This window comes from Triticum urartu, chromosome 4A (genome assembly GCF_056163025.1).
Source record: "Triticum urartu cultivar PI428250 chromosome 4A, HENAU_Tu73, whole genome shotgun sequence".
Taxonomy (NCBI): Eukaryota; Viridiplantae; Streptophyta; class Magnoliopsida; order Poales; family Poaceae; genus Triticum; species Triticum urartu.
Genome location: NC_141876.1, coordinates 515325230 through 515338445, shown reverse-complemented (window position 1 = coordinate 515338445; position 13216 = coordinate 515325230).

The window sequence follows — 13216 nt, the reverse complement described above, 5'->3', positions numbered from 1 at the left end:
AACCGAAAGCGTTTTAGAGTTATCGGAAGAGCTTCGGGGTTTACAGGGTGGAAATCTATATATAGGTGGAAAATGTTTCCGGAGATGATAAATTAATAATAAAAAACTCTAATACGTAATAATTAGAAGGCTTTTATAATTAATTAAATATCAATAGGCCAAAGAAATAAGAAAAAGGCCAAGTGTTGGAGAGGGCCCAATAACACTTGAGGCGCTTCCCTAGCTGACAAGTTAGGGGAGGCCGAATTGGAGGGGAACTTCCCCTCCTCTTAGCCGACCAAGGGGGGAAGGATTCCTTCCCCCTTGTGGCGCCCCTCCCTCTCCTCCAACCTATATATACTAAAGATTTTGGCCCTTGATAGACACAAGTTTTGGAATCCCCTCTAGTTCTAGTTGATCTAATTAGAGTTAGATCTAATCCTTTCTGGTATCGGTTAGCTCTGGACGACGAAGCGCTGTCGGGTCATGAATATTGTATGCTTGCAAACTGTGGAGAGGTCGTGCATTTCGTCTTTGGTTCGAGGGACTTCAAGTACTATCTGAAGGAAATATGCCCTAGAGGCAATAATAAAGTTATTATTTATTTCCTTATATCATGATAAATGTTTATTATTCATGCTAGAATTGTATTAACCGGAAACATAATACATGTGTGAATACATAGACAAACAGAGTGTCACTAGTATGCCTCTACTTGACTAGCTCATTAATCAAAGATGGTTATGTTTCCTAACCATGGACAAAGAGTTGTTATTTGATTAACGGGATCACATCATTAGGTGAATGATCTGATTGACATGACCCATTCCATTAGCTTAGCACCCGATCGTTTAGTATCTTGCTATTGCTTTCTTCATGACTTATACATGTTCCTATGACTATGAGATTATGCAACTCCCGTTTGCCGGAGGAACACTTTGTGTGCTACCAAACATCACAACGTAAATGGGTGATTATAAAGGTGCTCTACAGGTGTCTCCAAAGGTACATGTTGGGTTGGCGTATTTCGAGATTAGGATTTGTCACTCCGAATGTAGGAGAGGTATGTTGTTATTTATTTCCTTATATTTGATGACAGTTATATTATGAGTTTATGCATTTTGATGTACCGAAGTTTGTTCGGAGTCCCGGATGTGATCACGAACATGACGAGGAGTCTCGAAATGGTCGAGACATAAAGATTGATATATTGGAAGCCTATATTTGGATATCGGAAGTGTTCCGGGTGAAATCGGGATTTTACCAGAGTACCGGGAGGTTACGGGAACCCCCCGGGAGGTATATGGGCCTTAGTGGGCTTTAGTGGAAGAGAGGAGAGGTTGCCAGGGCTGGCCCGCGCGCCCCTCCCCCCTAGTCCGAATAGGACAAGGAGAGGGGGCCGGCGCCCCCCTTCCTTCTCTCTCTCTCTCCTTTCCCCCTTCCCGAATCCTATTCCAACTAGGAAAGGGGGGAAATCCTACTCCCGGTGGGAGTAGGACTCCTCCTGGCGCGCCCTCCTCCTGGCCGGCCGCACCCCCCCCCCCCTTGATCCTTTATATACGGAGGCAGGGGCACCCCATAGACAGAAGTTGATCCACGTGATCATAGCCTTAGCGGTGTGCGATGCCCCCTTCCACCATAATCCTCGATAATATTGTAGCGGTGCTTAGGCGAAGCCCTGCGACAGTAGAACATCAAGATCGTCACCACGCCGTCGTGCTGACGGAACTCTTCCCCGACACTTTGCTGGATCGGAGTCCGGGGATCGTCATCGAGCTGAACGTGTGCTAAAACTCGGAGGTGCCGTAGTTTCGGTGCTTGATCAGTCGGGCCGTGAAGACGTACGACTACATCAACCGCGTTGTGCTAACGCTTCCGCTGTTGGTCTACGAGGGTACGTAGATCACACTCTCCCCTCTTGTTGCTATGCATCACCATGATCTTGCGTGTGCGTAGGAATTTTTTTTGAAATTACTACGTTCCCCAACAGTGGCATTCGAGCCTAGGTTTTATATGTTGATGTTATATGCACGAGTAGAACACAAGTGAGTTGTGGGCGATATAAGTCATACTGCTTACCCGCATGTCATACTTTGGTTCGGCCGTATTGTTGGACGAAGCGGCCCGGACCGACATTACGCGTACGCTTACGCGAGACCGGTTCTCCCGTCGTGCTTTGCACAGAGGTGGCTAGCGGGTGACAGTTTCTCCAATTTTAGTTGAACCGAGTGTGGCTAGGCCCGGTCCTTGCGAAGGTTAAAACAGCACCAACTTGACAAACTATCGTTGGGGTTTTGATGCGTAGGTAAGATTGGTTCTTGCTTAAGCCCGTAGCAGCCACGTAAAACTTGCAACAACAAAGTAGAGGACGTCTAACTTGTTTTTGCAGGGCATGCTGTGATGTGATATGGTCAAGACATGATGCTAAATTTTATTGTATGAGATGATCATGTTTTGTAACCGAGTTATCGGCAACTGGCAGGAGCCATATGGTTGTCGCTTTATTGTATGCAATGCAATCGCGCTGTAATGATTTACTTTATCACTAAGCGGTAGCGATAGTCGTGGAAGCATAAGATTGGCGAGACGACAACGATGCTACGATGGAGATCAAGGTGTCGCGCCGGTGACGATGGTGATCACGACGGTGCTTCGAAGATGGAGATCACAAGCACAAGATGATGATGGCCATATCATATCACTTATATTGATTGCATGTGATGTTTATCTTTTATGCATCTTATCTTGCTTTGATTGACGGTAGCATTATAAGATGATCTCTCACTAATTATCAAGAAGTGTTCTCCCTGAGTATGCACTGTTGCGAAAGTTCTTCGTGCTGAGACACCACGTGATGATCGGGTGTGATAGGCTCTACGTTCAAATACAACGGGTGCAAAACAGTTGCACACGCGGAATACTCAGGTTATACTTGACGAGCCAAGCATATACAGATATGACCTCGGAACACGAAGACCGAAAGGTCGAGCGTGAATCATATAGTAGATATGATCAACATAGTGATGTTCACCAATGAAACTACTCCATCTCACGTGATGATCGGACATGGTTTAGTTGATTTGGATCACGTAATCACTTAGAGGATTAGAGGGATGTCTATCTAAGTGGGAGTTCTTTAAGTAAATTAATTGAACTTAAAATTATCATGAAACTTAGTATCTGATAGTATCTTGCTTGTTTATGCTTGATTGTAGATAGATGGCCCGTGCTGTTGTTCCGTTGAATTTTAATGCGTTCCTTGAGAAAGCAAAGTTGAAAGATGATGGTAGCAATTACACAGACTGGGTCCGTAACTTGAGGATTATCCTCATTGCTGCACAGAAGAATTACGTCCTGGAAGCACCGCTGGGTGCCAGGCCTGCTGTTGGAGCAACACCAGATGTTATGAACGTCTGGCAGAGCAAAGCTGATGACTACTTGATAGTTCAGTGTGCCATGCTTTACGGCTTAGAATCGGGACTTCAACGACGTTTTGAACGTCATGGAGCATATGAGATGTTCCAGGAGTTAAAGTTAATATTTCAAGCAAATGCCCGGATTGAGAGATATGAAGTCTTCAATAAGTTCTATAGCTGCAAGATGGAGGAGAATAGTTCTGTCAGTGAGCATATACTCAAAATGTCTGGGTATAATAATCACTTGATTCAATTGGGAGTTAATCTTCCAGATGATTGCGTCATTGACAGAATTCTCCAATCACTGCCACCAAGCTACAAGAGCTTCGTGATGAACTATAATATGCAAGGGATGAATAAGACTATTCCCGAGCTCTTCGCAATGCTAAAAGCTGCGGAGGTAGAAATCAAGAAGGAGCATCAAGTGTTGATGGTCAACAAGACCACTAGTTTCAAGAAAAAGGGCAGAGGGAACAAGAAGGGGAACTTCAAAAAGAACAGCAAGCAAGTTGCTACTCAAGAGAAGAAACCCAAACCTGGACCTAAGCCTGAAACTGAGTGCTTCTACTGCAAGCAGACTGGTCACTGGAAGCGGAACTGCCCCAAGTATTTGGCGGATAAGAAGGATGGCAAGGTGAACAAAGGTATATGTGATATACATGTTATTGATGTGTACCTTACTAATGCTCGCAGTAGCACCTGGGTATTTGATACTGGTTCTGTTGCTAATATTTGCAACTCGAAACAGGGACTACGGATTAAGCAAAGATTGGCTAAGGACGAGGTGACGATGCGCGTGGGAAATGGTTCCAAAGTCGATGTGATCGCAGTCGGCACGCTACCTCTACATCTACCTTCGGGATTAATATTAGACCTAAATAATTGTTATTTGGTGCCAGCGTTAAGCATGAACATTATATCTGGATCTTGTTTGATGCGAGATGGTTATTCATTTAAATCAGAGAATAATGGTTGTTCTATTTACATGAGTAATATCTTTTATGGTCATGCACCCTTAAAGAGTGGTCTATTCTTATTAAATCTCGACAGTAGTGACACACATATTCATAGTGTTGAAGCCAAAAGATGCAGAGTTGATAATGATAGTGCAACTTATTTGTGGCACTGCCGTTTAGGTCATATCGGTATAAAGCGCATGAAGAAACTCCATACTGATGGGCTTTTGGAACCACTTGATTATGAATCACTTGGTACTTGCGAACCGTGCCTTATAAGTAAGATGACAAAAACACCATTCTTCGGTACTATGTAGAGAGCAACAGATTTATTGGAAATCATACATACAGATGTATGTGGTCCGATGAATGTTGAGGCTCGTGGCGGATATCGTTATTTTCTCACCTTCACAGATGACTTAAGCAGATATGGGTATATCTACTTAATGAAACATAAGTCTGGAACATTTGAAAAGTTCAAAGAATTTCAGAGTGAAGTTGAAAATCATCGTAACAAGAAAATAAAATTCCTACGATCTGATCGTGGAGGAGAATATTTGAGTTACGAGTTTGGTGTACATTTGAAAAATTGTGGAATAGTTTCGCAACTCACGCCACCCGGAACACCACAGCGTAATGGTGTGTCCGAACGTCATAATCGTACTTTACTAGATATGGTGCGATCTATGATGTCTCTTACTAATTTACCGCTATCGTTTTGGGGATACGCTCTAGAGACGGCCGCATTCACGTTAAATAGGGCACCATCAAAATCGTTGAGACGACGCCTTATGAACTGTGGTTTGGCAAGAAACCAAAGTTGTCATTTCTGAAAGTTTGGGGCTGCGATACTTATGTGAAAAAGATTCAACCTGATAAGCTCGAACCCAAATCGGAGAAATGTGTCTTCATAGGATATCCAAAGGAAACTATTGGATACACCTTCTATCACAGATCCGAAGGCAAGACTTTTGTTGCTAAATTCGGAAACTTTCTAGAGAAGGAGTTTCTCTCGAAAGAAGTGAGTGAGAGGAAAGTAGAACTTGACGAGGTAACTGTACCTACTCCCTTATTGGAAAGTAGTACATCACAGAAACCTGTTTCTGTGACTCCTACACCAGTTAGTGAGGAAGCTAATGACGATGATCATGAAACTTCAAAACAAGACACTGCTGAACCTCGTAGATCAACCAGAGTGAGATCCGCGCCAGAGTGGTACGATAATCCTGTTCTGGAAGTCATGCTACTAGATCATGATGAACCTACGAACTATGAAGAAGCGATGGTGAGCCTAGATTCCACAAAATGGCTTGAAGCCATGAAATCTGAGATGGGATCCATGTATGAGAACAAAGTATGGACTTTGGTTGACTTGCCCAATGATCGGCAAGCAATTGAGAATAAATGGATCTTCAAGAAGAAGACTAACGCTGACGGTAATATTACTGTCTACAAAGCTCGACTTGTCGCAAAAAGTTTTCGGCAAGTTTAAGGGATTGACTACGATGAGACCTTCTCACCCGTAGCGATGCTTAAGTCTATCCGAATCATGTTAGCAATTGCCGCATTTTATGATTATGAAATTTGGCAGATGGATGTCAAAACTGCATTCCTGAATGGATTTTTGGAAAAAAGAGTTGTATATGATGCAACCAGAAGGTTTTGTCGATCCAAAGGGAGCTAACAAAGTGTGCAAGCTCCAGCGATCCATTTATGGACTGGTGCAAGCCTCTCGGAGTTGGAATAAATGCTTTGATAGTGTGATCAAAGCATTTGGTTTTATACAGACTTTTGGAGAAGCCTGTATTTACAAGAAAGTGAGTGGGAGCTCTGTAGCATTTCTGATATTATATGTGGATGACATATTACTAATTGGAAATGATATAGAATTTCTGGATAGCATAAAGGGATACTTGAATAAGAGTTTTTCAATGAAATACCTCGGTGAAGCTGCTTACATATTAGGCATTAAGATCTATAGAGATAGATCAAGACGTTTAATTGGACTTTCACAAAGCACATACCTTGACAAAGTTTTGAAGAAGTTCAAAATGGATCAAGCAAAGAAAGGGTTCTTGCCTGTGTTACAAGGTGTGAAGTTGAGTAAGACTCAATGCCCGACCACTGCAGAAGATAGAGAGAAAATGAAAGATGTTCCCTATGCTTCAGCCATAGGCTCTATCATGTATGCAATGCTGTGTACCAGACCTGATGTGTTCCTTGCTATAAGTCTAGCAGGGAGGTACCAAAGTGATCCAGGAGTGGATCACTGGACAGCGGTCAAGAACATCCTGAAATTCCTGAAAAGGACTAAGGATATGTTTCTCATTTACGGAGGTGACAAAGAGCTCATCATAAATGGTTACGTTGATGCAAGCTTTGACACTGATCCGGACGATTCTAAATCTCAAACCGGATACGTGTTTACATTAAACGGTGGAGCTGTCAGTTGGTGCAGTTCTAAACAAAGCGTCGTGGCGGGATCTACGTGTGAAGCGGAATATATAGCTGCTTCGGAAGTAGCAAATGAAGGAGTCTGGATGAAGGAGTTCATATCCGATCTAGGTGTCATACCTAGTGCATCGGGTCCAATGAAAATCTTTTGTGACAATACTGGTGCAATTGCCTTGGCAAAGGAATCCAGATTTCACAAGAGAACCAAGCACATCAAGAGGCGCTTCAATTCCATCCGGGATCTAGTCCAGGTGGGAGACATAGAGATTTGCAAGATACATATGGATCTGAATGTAGCAGACCCATTGACTAAGCCTCTTCCACGAGCAAAACATGATCAGCACCAAGGCTCCATGGGTGTTAGAATCATTACTGTGTGATCTAGATTATTGACTCTAGTTCAAGTGGGAGACTGAAGGAAATATGCCCTAGAGGCAATAATAAAGTTATTATTTATTTCCTTATATCATGATAAATGTTTATTATTCATGCTAGAATTGTATTAACCGGAAACATAATACATGTGTGAATACATAGACAAATAGAGTGTCACTAGTATGCCTCTACTTGACTAGCTCGTTAATCAAAGATGGTTATGTTTCCTAACCATGGACAAAGAGTTGTTATTTGATTAACGGGATCACATCATTAGGTGACTGATCTGATTGACATGACCCATTCCATTAGCTTAGCACCCGATCGTTTAGTATCTTGCTATTGCTTTCTTCATGACTTATACATGTTCCTATGACTATGAGATTATGCAACTCCCGTTTGCCGGAGGAACACTTTGTGTGCTACCAAACGTCACAACGTAAATGGGTGATTATAAAGGTGCTCTACAGGTGTCTCCAAAGGTACATGTTGGGTTGGCGTATTTCGAGATTAGGATTTGTCACTCCGAATGTAGGAGAGGTATCTCTGGGCCCTCTCGGTAATGCACATCACATAAGCCTTGCAAGCATTACAACTAATGAGTTAGTTGCAAGATGATGTATTACGAAACGAGTAAAGAGACTTGCCGGTAACTAGATTGAACTAGGTATTGAGATACCGACGATCAAATCTCGGGCAAGTAACATACCGATGACAAAGGGAACAACGTATGTTGTTATGCGGTCTGACCGATAAAGATCTTCGTAGAATATGTGGGAGCCAATATGAGCATCCAGGTTCCGCTATTGGTTATTGACCGGAGACGTGTCTCGGTCATGTCTACATTGTTCTCGAACCGTAGGGTTCGCACGCTTAAGGTTTTGATGACAGTTATATTATGAGTTTATGCATTTTGATGTACCGAAGTTTGTTCGGAGTCCCGGATGTGATCACGGACATGACAAGGAGTCTCGAAATGGTCGAGACATAAAGATTGATATATTGGAAGCCTATATTTGGATATCGGAAGTGTTCCGGGTGAAATCGGGATTTTACCGGAGTACCGGGAGGTTACCGGAACCCCCCGGGAGGTATATGGGCCTTAGTGGGCTTTAGTGGAAGAGAGGAGAGGTTGCCAGGGCTGGGCCGCGCCCCCCCCCTAGTCCGAATACGACAAGGAGAGGGGGCCGGCGCCCCCCTTCCTTCTCTCTCTCTCCTTTCCCCCTTCCCGAATCCTATTCCAACTAGGAAAGGGGGGGAATCCTACTCCCGGTGGGAGTAGGACTCCTCCTGGCGCGCCGTCCTCCTGGCCGGCCGCACCCCCCCCCCTTGATCCTTTATATACGGAGGCAGGGGCACCCCATAGACAGAAGTTGATCCACGTGATCATAGCCTTAGCGGTGTGCGGTGCCCCCTTCCACCATAATCCTCGATAATATTGTAGCGGTGCTTAGGCGAAGCCCTGCGACAGTAGAACATCAAGATCGTCACCACGCCGTCGTGCTGACAGAACTCTTCCCCGACACTTTGCTGGATCGGAGTCCGGGGATCATCATCGAGCTGAACCTGTGCTAAAACTCGGAGGTGCCGTAGTTTCGGTGCTTGATCGGTCGGGCCGTGAAGACGTATGACTGCATCAACCGCGTTGTGCTAACGCTTCCGCTGTGGGTCTACGAGGGTACATAGATCACACTCTCCCCTCTTGTTGCTATGCATCACCATGATCTTGCGTGTGCGTAGGAATTTTTTTTTAAATTACTATGTTCCCCAACAGTGGCATTCGAGCCTAGGTTTTATATGTTGATGTTATATGCACGAGTAGAACACAAGTGAGTTGTGGGCGATATAAGTCATACTGCTTACCAGCATGTCATACTTTGGTTCGGCGGTATTGTTGGACGAAGCGGCCCGGACCGACATTACGCGTACGCTTACGCGAGACCGGTTCTCCCGTCGTGCTTTGCACAGAGGTGGCTAGCGGGTGACAGTTTCTCCAACTTTAGTTGAACCGAGTGTGGCTAGGCCCGGTCCTTGCGAAGGTTAAAACAGCACCAACTTGACAAACTATCGTTGTGGTTTTGATGCGTAGGTAAGATTGGTTCTTGCTTAAGCCCGTAGCAGCCACGTAAAACTTGCAACAACAAAGTAGAGGACGTCTAACTTGTTTTTGCAGGGCATGATGTGATGTGATATGGTCAAGACATGATGCTAAATTTTATTGTATGAGATGATCATGTTTTGTAACCGAGTTATCGGCAACTGGCAAGAGCCATATCGTTGTCGCTTTATTGTATGCAATGCAATCGCGCTGTAATGCTTTACTTTATCACTAAGCGGTAGCGATAGTCGTGGAAGCATAAGATTGGCGAGACGACAACGATGCTACGATGGAGATCAAGGTGTCGCGCCGGTGACGATGGTGATCACGACGGTGCTTCGAAGATGGAGATCACAAGCACAAGATGATGATGGCCATATCATATCACTTATATTGATTGCATGTGATGTTTATCTTTTATGCATCTTATCTTGCTTTGATTGACGGTAGCATTATAAGATGATCTCTCACTAATTATCAAGAAGTGTTCTCCCTGAGTATGCACTGTTGCGAAAGTTCTTCGTGCTGAGACACCACGTGATGATCGGGTGTGATAGGCTCTACGTTCAAATACAACGGGTGCAAAACAGTTGCACACGCGGAATACTCAGGTTATACTTGACGAGCCAAGCATATACAGATATGGCCTCGGAACACGAAGACCGAAAGGTCGAGCGTGAATCATATAGTAGATATGATCAACATAGTGATGTTCACCAATGAAACTACTCCATCTCACGTGATGATCGGACATGGTTTAGTTGATTTGGATCACGTAATCACTTAGAGGATTAGAGGGATGTCTATCTAAGTGGGAGTTCTTTAAGTAAATTAATTGAACTTAAAATTATCATGAAACTTAGTACCTGATAGTATCTTGCTTGTTTATGCTTGATTGTAGATAGATGGACCGTGCTGTTGTTCCGTTGAATTTTAATGCGTTCCTTGAGAAAGCAAAGTTGAAAGATGATGGTAGCAATTACATGGACTGGGTCCGTAACTTGAAGATTATCCTCATTGCTGCACAGAAGAATTACGTCCTGGAAGCACCGCTGGGTGCCAGGCCTGCTGCTGGAGCAACACCAGATGTTATGAACGTCTGGCAGAGCAAAGCTGATGACTACTCGATAGTTCAGTGTGCCATGCTTTACGGCTTAGAATCGGGACTTCAACGACGTTTTGAACGTCATGGAGCATATGAGATGTTCCAGGAGTTAAAGTAAATATTTCAAGCAAATGCCCGGATTGAGAGATATGAAGTCTTCAATAAGTTGTATAGCTGCAAGATGGAGGAGAACAGTTCTGTCAGTGAGCATATACTCAAAATGTCTGGGTATAATAATCACTTGATTCAATTGGGAGTTAATCTTCCAGATGATTGCGTCATTGACAGAATTCTCCAATCACTGCCACCAAGCTACAAGAGCTTCGTGATGAACTATAATATGCAAGGGATGAATAAGACTATTCCCGAGCTCTTCGCAATGCTAAAAGCTGCGGAGGTAGAAATCAAGAAGGAGCATCAAGTGTTGATGGTCAACAAGACCACTAGTTTCAAGAAAAAGGGCAAAGGGAAGAAGAAGGGGAACTTCAAAAAGAATAGCAAGCAAGTTGCTACTCAAGAGAAGAAACCCAAACCTGGACCTAAGCCTGAAACTAAGTGCTTCTACTGCAAGCAGACTGGTCACTGGAAGCGGAACTGCCCCAAGTATTTGGCGGATAAGAAGGATGGCAAGGTGAACAAAGGTATATGTGATATACATGTTATTGATGTGTACCTTACTAATGCTCGCAGTAGCACCTGGGTATTTGATACTGGTTCTGTTGCTAATATTTGCAACTCGAAACAGGGACTACGGATTAAGCGAAGATTGGCTAAGGACGAGGTGACGATGCGCGTGGGAAATGGTTCCAAAGTCGATGTGATCGCAGTCGGCACGCTACCTCTACATCTACCTTCAGGATTAATATTAGACCTAAATAATTGTTATTTTGCGCCAGCGTTAAGCATGAACATTATATCTGCATCTTGTTTGATGCGAGACGGTTATTCATTTAAATCAGAGAATAATGGTTGTTTTATTTACATGAGTAATATATTTTATGGTCATGCACCCTTAAAGAGTGGTCTATTCTTATTAAATCTCGACAGTAGTGACACACATATTCATAGTGTTGAAGCCAAAAGATGCAGAGTTGATAATGATAGTGTAACTTATTTGTGGCACTGCCGTTTAGGTCATATCGGTATAAAGCACATGAAAAACTCCATACTGATGGGCTTTTGGAACCACTTGATTATGAATCACTTGGTACTTGCGAACCGTGCCTTATGGGTAAGATGACAAAAACACTGTTCTCCGGTACTATGGAGAGAGCAACATATTTACTGGAAATCATACATACAGATGTATGTGGTCCGATGAATGTTGAGGCTCGTGGCGGATATCGTTATTTTCTCACCTTCACAGATGACTTAAGCAGATATGGGTATATCTACTTAATGAAACATAAGTCTGAAACGTTTGAAAAGTTCAAAGAATTTCAGAGTGAAGTTGAAAATCATTGTAACAAGAAAATAAAATTCCTACGATCTGATCGTGGAGGAGAATATTTGAGTTACGAGTTTGGTGTACATTTGAAAAATTATGGAATAGTTTCGCAACTCACGCCACCCGGAACACCACAGCGTAATGGTGTGTCCGAACATCGTAATCGTGCTTTACTAGATATGGTGCGATCTATGATGTCTCTTACTGATTTACCGCTATCGTTTTGGGGATACGCTCTAGAGACGGCCGCATTCACGTTAAATAGGGCACCATCAAAATCCGTTGAGATGACGCCTTATGAACTGTGGTTTGGCAAGAAACCAAAGTTATCATTTCTGAAAGTTTGGGGCTGCGATGCTTATGTGAAAAAGCTTCAACCTGATAAGCTCGAACCCAAATCGGAGAAATGTGTCTTCATAGGATATCCAAAGGAAACTATTGGATACACCTTCTATCACAGTTCCGAAGGCAAGACTTTTGTTGCTAAATTCAGAAACTTTCTGGAGAAGGAGTTTCTCTCGAAAGAAGTGAGTGGGAGGAAAGTAGAACTTGACGAGGTAACTGTACCTACTCCCTTATTGGAAAGTAGTACATCACAGAAACCTGTTTCTGTGACTCCTACACCAGTTAGTGAGGAAGCTAATGATGATGATCATGAAACTTCAGAACAAGACAGTAATGAACCTCGTAGATCAACCAGAGTGAGATCCACGCCAGAGTGGTATGGTAATCCTGTTCTGGAAGTCATGCTACTAGATCATGATGAACCTACGAACTATGAAGAAGCGATGGTGAGCCCAGATTCCGCAAAATGGCTTGAAGCCATGAAATCTGAGATGGGATCCATGTATGAGAACAAAGTATGGACTTTGGTTGACTTGCCCAATGATCGGCAAGCAATTGAGAATAAATGGATCTTCAAGAAGAAGACTGACGCTGACGGTAATATTACTGTCTACAAAGCTCGACTTGTCGCAAAAGGTTTTCGGCAAGTTCAAGGGATTGACTACGATGAGACCTTCTCACCCGTAGCGATGCTTAAGTCTGTCCGAATCATGTTAGCAATTGCCGCATTTTATGATTATGAAATTTGGCAGATGGATGTCAAAACTGCATTCCTGAATGGATTTCTGGAAGAAGAGTTGTATATGATGCAACCAGAAGGTTTTGTCGATCCAAAGGGAGCTAACAAAGTGTGCAAGCTCCAGCGATCCATTTATGGACTGGTGCAAGCCTCTCGGAGTTGGAATAAATGCTTTGGACTGGTGCAAGCCCGTCGGAGTTGGAATAAACGCTTTGATAGTGTGATCAAAGCATTTGGTTTTATACAGACTTTTGGAGAAGCCTGTATTTACAAGAAAGTGAGTGGGAGCTCTGTAGCATTTC